Source organism: Saccopteryx bilineata, chromosome 1, assembly GCF_036850765.1.
Source record: "Saccopteryx bilineata isolate mSacBil1 chromosome 1, mSacBil1_pri_phased_curated, whole genome shotgun sequence".
Lineage (NCBI taxonomy): Eukaryota > Metazoa > Chordata > Mammalia > Chiroptera > Emballonuridae > Saccopteryx > Saccopteryx bilineata.
The window spans coordinates 247,570,243-247,576,097 of record NC_089490.1 but is presented as its reverse complement, the minus strand read 5'-3'; the positions used below and the strand labels follow the sequence as shown (position 1 = coordinate 247,576,097).

The 5,855-nt window shown below is 46.3% G+C and overlaps 1 non-coding gene across 1 annotated transcript; it reads right to left on the bottom strand.

Annotated features, from left to right (window-relative positions):
- Positions 1–728: 728 nt before the first annotated feature.
- LOC136321710 (U6 spliceosomal RNA) lies at positions 729–835 on the bottom strand. Its single transcript, XR_010728836.1, has one exon. It is a non-coding gene; the product is annotated as a U6 spliceosomal RNA (small nuclear RNA).
- Positions 836–5,855: the final 5,020 nt, after the last annotated feature.

Sequence of the window (5,855 nt, the reverse complement as noted above, 5' to 3'; positions counted from 1 at the left end):
GCCAAGGCCGAGTCATGCTCAGCAAAGGGAGGCCAGTACCAGAACCCAAGTAGGGCTGAGCCCCTTCCCCTGACGGAACAACGCAGCAAGCGCCATAAAACCCGATGCCATCTTGTCAAGTGGAAAGTTTGAAGACAAATAGCCCTTACAGGGAGTTCAACTTTGAAGGGACAGACTGTTTAGGCAAAATAAAGGTGTTTAAACCTGAAGAGATAGCGATACCTTTATTGGCAAATTTAAAGGTGCCTCCCATCTACCCTCTCCTATGCTTTAACTGGTGAATCTGAGGCTGGATACTGAGCACTTTGCTATATTTATTTTTCTCTCCTCCACTCTTTTTTTTTTTTGTATTTTTCTGAAGTTGGAAACGGGGAGGCAGTCAGTCAGACTCCCGCATGCACCCAACCAGGATCCACCAGGCACGCCCACCAGGGGGCGATGCTCTGCCCATCTGGGGCGTCGCTCTGTTGTGACTAGAGCCATTCTAACACCTGAGGCAGAGGCCATGGAGCCATCCTCAGCGCCCGGGCCAACTTTTGCTCCAATGGGACCTCAGCTGTGGGAGGGGAAGAGAGAGACAGAGAGGAAGGAGAAGGGGAAGGATGGAGAAGCAGATGGGCGCTTCTCCTGTGTGCCCTGGCCAAGAATCGAACCCAGGACCCCCACACGCCAGGCTGATGCTCTACCACTGAGCTAACTGGCCAGGGCCCCTTTTTTTTTTTTTTTTTTTTAATATGGAACGCTCCATGAATTTAAGTGTCTTCCTTGCTCAGGGGTCATGCTAATGTTCCCCATATGGTTCCAACTTGAGTGCACGTGCTGCTGAAGTGAGCAGCTGTTGGGCAGATAAAATGTATTATGCTCACTTTGTTAAAGATGGCGCTGCCCATGTGGAGGCCGTTGCCCAGGTGATATTAATGTGTGTTGGGGGCAGGCTGTGGGCAGGCAGAATCCTTGTAGCCTGGGGCTTGGTTTTGGGATTAAGCCTTTCCCACCCTTTTTGATGTGGGGTGGTACAATCCTATCATGCCTCAGAAAGTGACTTTGTAATAGAGACTTCCCTATTTTATATATTGGATTATATATTAGCAAAGCCAGTCGTACAGTGGCATGGGGCAAGGCGATTGGTAGCTTTATGGAGCAGGGTGCCAGTTGTGTTTAAAGAAGTCTGGATTTCTACAGTATAAAATGGGGGCAGAACAGGAGCTTGCTCTCTTGGTTCCTGAGATTAGCATGCGAGAGCAGAGAGAGCAGAGCAGAGAGCAGAAAGAGACCATGTGGCCAGGAGAAGCAGCCAAGATGGCGGAGTGTTGAGTGAGAAGTCAGTTAGTGCAGAGTTTATGCAGGGAGAAGGAAGGAGATGGGGAACAGAGGTGAATAAGTCTGGTGAGCTAGAAACCTTTGATTCTAGGAAACTCGGTGTTGGGCAGATAAAATGTATTATGCTCACTTTGTTAAAGATAACAGGAGGAGGCCGTCGCCCAGGTGATATTAATGTGTGTTGGGGTGGGCTAAAGGCAGGCAGAATCCTTTAGCCTGGGGCTTGGTTTTGGGATTAAGCCTTTCCTACCCTTTTTGATGTATGGCGGTTGTAAAGCCAGAAGTCACGGCCAGGGCCACTATCACAGCAGCCGCCTGGCCCATGCAGGTTCACATTGGATTGGGACAGTCGGCAAAGAAACAGCGGAGCCAAAAACTGGTGGGCCATAGTCTTTAATCTAGCTTGCACCCGGCGGGCAAGTAAAAATACACACTGGGCTCCAAAACCCAGTCACATTCAGTGCTCACAAAGCTACTGATTTATCCGAGTTTCCTAGAATCAAAGGTTTCTAGCTCAACAGCCTTATTCTCCTCAGTTCCCCATTTCCTTCCTTATCCCAGATACAAACTCTGTACAAACTGGCATCTCACTCAGTACTCCGCCATCTTGGCTGCTTTTCCTGGCCTTCTCCACGTGGCCCCCTCCCGCTGCTGGCTCTATTCTCTCTGCTCTCTCATGCTAACCTCAGGAACCAAGAGCCCAAGCTCCCACTTCGTCCCCATTTTATAGTGTAGCAATCCAAACTCTTAATCCAATATACAAAACAGGGAAGTCTCTAATACAAAGTCACTTCTCTGAGGCATGATTGGATTGTACCGCCCTACATCAAAAAGGGTAGGAAAGGCTTAATCCCAAAACCAAGCCCCAGGCTAAAGGATTCTGCCTGCCTTTAGCCCACCCCAACACACATTAATATCACCTGGGCAATGGCCTCTTTAACAAAGTGAGCATAATACATTTTATCTGCCCAACAGTGGTACAATCCTATCATGCCTCAGAGGGTGACTTTGTATTAGAGACTTCCCTATTATGTATATTGGATTAAGGGTTTGGATTTCTACACTATAAATGGGGACGAAGTGGGAGCTTGGGCTCTTGGTTCCTGAGATAATCATTAGAAGAGAGAGCAGAGGAGAGCAGAGAAAGGCCACGTGGAGGAGGCCAGGAGAAGCAGCCAAGATGGTGGAATGCTGAGTGAGAAGCCAATTTGGGCAGAGTTTGTATCTGGGATAAGGAAAGGAGATGGGGAACAGAGGTGAATAAGTCTGGTGAGCTAGAAACCTTTGATTCTAGGAAACTCGGATAAGTCAGTAGCTTTGTGAGCACTGAATGTGACTGGGTTTTGGAGCCCAGTGTGTATTTTTACTTGCCCGCCGGGTGCAAAGCTAGAATTAAGGACTATGGCCCACCAGTTTTTGGCTCCGCTGTTTCTTTGCCGACTGTCCGAATCCAATGCGAACCTGCATGGGCTGGAAGGTTGCTGTGATAGTGCCCATGCAGGGTAGTGCCCATGCAGCCCCAGGCTACAAGGATTCTGCCTGCCTTTAGCCCACCCCCAATACACATTAATATCACCTGGGCAACGGCCTCCACGTGGGTAGCGTCATCTTTAACAAAGTGAGCATAATATATTTTATCTGCCCAACACTTTGTGAGCACTGAATGAGTGAGTTTTGGAGTCCATTGTGTGTTTTTACTTGCCCGCCAGGTGCAAGCTAGAATTAAAGATGGTGGCCCACCAGTTTTTGGCTCCATTGTTTCTTTACCTACTGTCTGAATCCAACGTGAACCTGCGTGGGCCGAGCTGCTGTAGTAGTGGCCGTGGCTACAGGCTTTACAGCAGCTCCTCCACTCTTCAGACTGTGAACCCGTCGAAGGGCAGAATCTGCCTTTCAGTTGTCTAGCCCAAATGGAAGCTGCTCATGTAGTTTTACATTCTCTAGCAGCCACATGCAAAACTAAAATGAAACAGGTAAAATTAATTTGGATAATATACAATATAACGAAAATATTATCATCACATGTAATCAATAGAAAAATGATTGAGCTATTTCTTTTTTTAGCACTAGGTCTTTAAAATCTGGTGTGTAATGTACACTTACAGCACATCTCCCTTTGGACTAGGCACCTTTCAAATGCTCAAGAGACACATGTAGCTAGCTAGTGTTTGCTTTCCTGGACAGCCTAAGTCTAGCACTCTCCCTGCCACAGAGTAGGTAAAAAGTATTCACTCAGTGCATAAATTTATAACACTAAATGTTATCATTACATCATCCTGCCTTTTGAGAATCCTTTGTTCCTTTGGAGGTAAACTGCTGTGCCTTTCCTGTCCCCCTCACCCCACCCCACCCCCAGGCATGTTGCCTCTGACTTTCCCTCTCTTCAGCTCCAAGGGCCTTTCCTTTGCTTCTGTAACTTGTTCCCTGAGCCTAAGCAGCCCATATGGCTCACTTCTACTACCTCTGTAACTTTAAATAAACTTTCTTTTATAATTTGAAAAAAGAAAAAGTAGGACGGAACAACATAGTATACTTTACCTTTGATGTCTAGCATCTACAGGGCTTGACCAATACTACTTGGCATTAAATTTAGCAACAATGTAATAGAACATATATGTTACTATGTCTTAAAAATGCACATTTAAGTAGGACATTGACTTCACTGTGCTAGTGTCAAAATTGTAGCTCAAAGAAACTTGCAGCCCCTTCCAAAATAGTTACCGGTTTACTTTGTCCTCAATTGCATTGCCATACCTAATATTTGTGGAGCCTGGTATAATCTCTATGACATTTCACAGAATCTCAGTCTTTTTTTTTTTTTTAATTTAATTGAAACGTTCTGTATTTAATTACTAACCCATTCATTATCCATTTACTTGTCTTCCCAGTGATCAATAACCATGCTCACTTTGCCTAATTGAAGATTAATTTGATCAAAAAGCTAGTCTGTCTCTATGGTAGTTTCCTGTGGTATAAGATGATCATCCTCATGACTGTCTGGCTATTCATTTCCCATTGTGTACTGCTGGAATTTGAACTATATATAATATTTGCTACCCCTTCGTAAGGACAACGCTGAATCTTCTTTCTTGTGTTTGTCTTTAACTGCTTTTCAATGCATTCTAACATGCCAAGAATGTTTAATTCCCCTCTCAAAATTGCTAGTGATTACAATCAGGCTGTGTCTCTCCCTTTATCACTTAGTTACTACTGGAAGGTATGAAATGGCATTGATTCTGGAACAGAATGAATGTTATGGCAATATTGTGGAGAGAAAGCCATTATCGAGTGTTCTTCTTCCCCAAGTGACTTAATTGTTACCACTTCACAGTGGCTCCCTTGTCAATGTGTTTTGCTACTTTACTGCTGAGAATGTCTCTCACAAGGTTAGTATCTATAGTGGACAATACATTTTCACATAAACAGTAGTTCCTTGATGCACAGACTCATCAGTGGCCCCTTATCAACAGCTTCCAAACTCAGAGAGTGAGACATACAAACAATTCTAAACCTCCTGTGGTCTCACACCAAGTCTAAGTATTGGGGTTTCCCTATCAGAGGAGGGGCCTCATTTAAGGCCCTAATTGTCCTCCTTTGGAGTCTCCTAAATAGTATTCCAGTGATTTCCTCAAGCTTGAATTGCTCCTCTCTGCTTGCTGGGGGAGCTAGCCAGTCCCTATCCTGTGGCTTCCCTACCCTGAGAACTATGAGGTTTCTTCCCCCTTTTTAACATCCTCTTTTTTGGCACCTACAACATATCAAGCTCAGAAGATACAGAAGGAAACAGGCTCCATGGAGCCCCTTAGAGTGCATGGGCTAGCAACATTCCCGGAATCAGGATCAACTTTCCTGCTCACACACAGCCTTTTCTTTCGTAGCTGGTGTCTAACCCTAACAATAGTCTTAGGTTTAATTAGAAAGGACTATCTTGCTAGTAGTCTCTTAAAAAGTCAAGGTGACAACATTGAGCATCTAGAATATATACAGATTTACAAATTCTGGGTGGCGTATTCTGCTCAAACTTTTAAGGCAGTCGCACTTGGCTGTTCTGGAAACTAGAAAACGTTAAGATTGAATTCAAATTGAGTCGTTCAGAAATCTTACAGGTGAAGCTTAGCTCTGGTTGCTAGGCAACCTGACAACTCTCAAGCGGGGACCAACTTCCCTCCCACACTAGACCATCTCTCCCCAGTGGTGGGACGCGGAGGCCCCATTGGCCCCCGTCTCCTCTCACTCTGCTCCAATTGGTCACAGAACCTCTCACTCCGCTCCCGTTGGCTCTCGCCGTCTCGCGCCGCCGTGTCATTGGCAGGCTGGTTCTCGGGCCACTCGACGTCACTCTCTCACCCCACTTCCTCTGTCCTCCGACTTGACACCGCCCCTCCTCCCGCCCTTCTAGCCACGAGGGAAAACCCGAGAGAGGGCCCGCCTCTATCTCCTTTCTGATTGGTAGAAGCTGGGCTGGAGGGCGGGCACTGCCGTGCGAGTCTGCCGGTCGCGATTGGCTGTTTGACCCACCGCCCCGCCTCCCACCG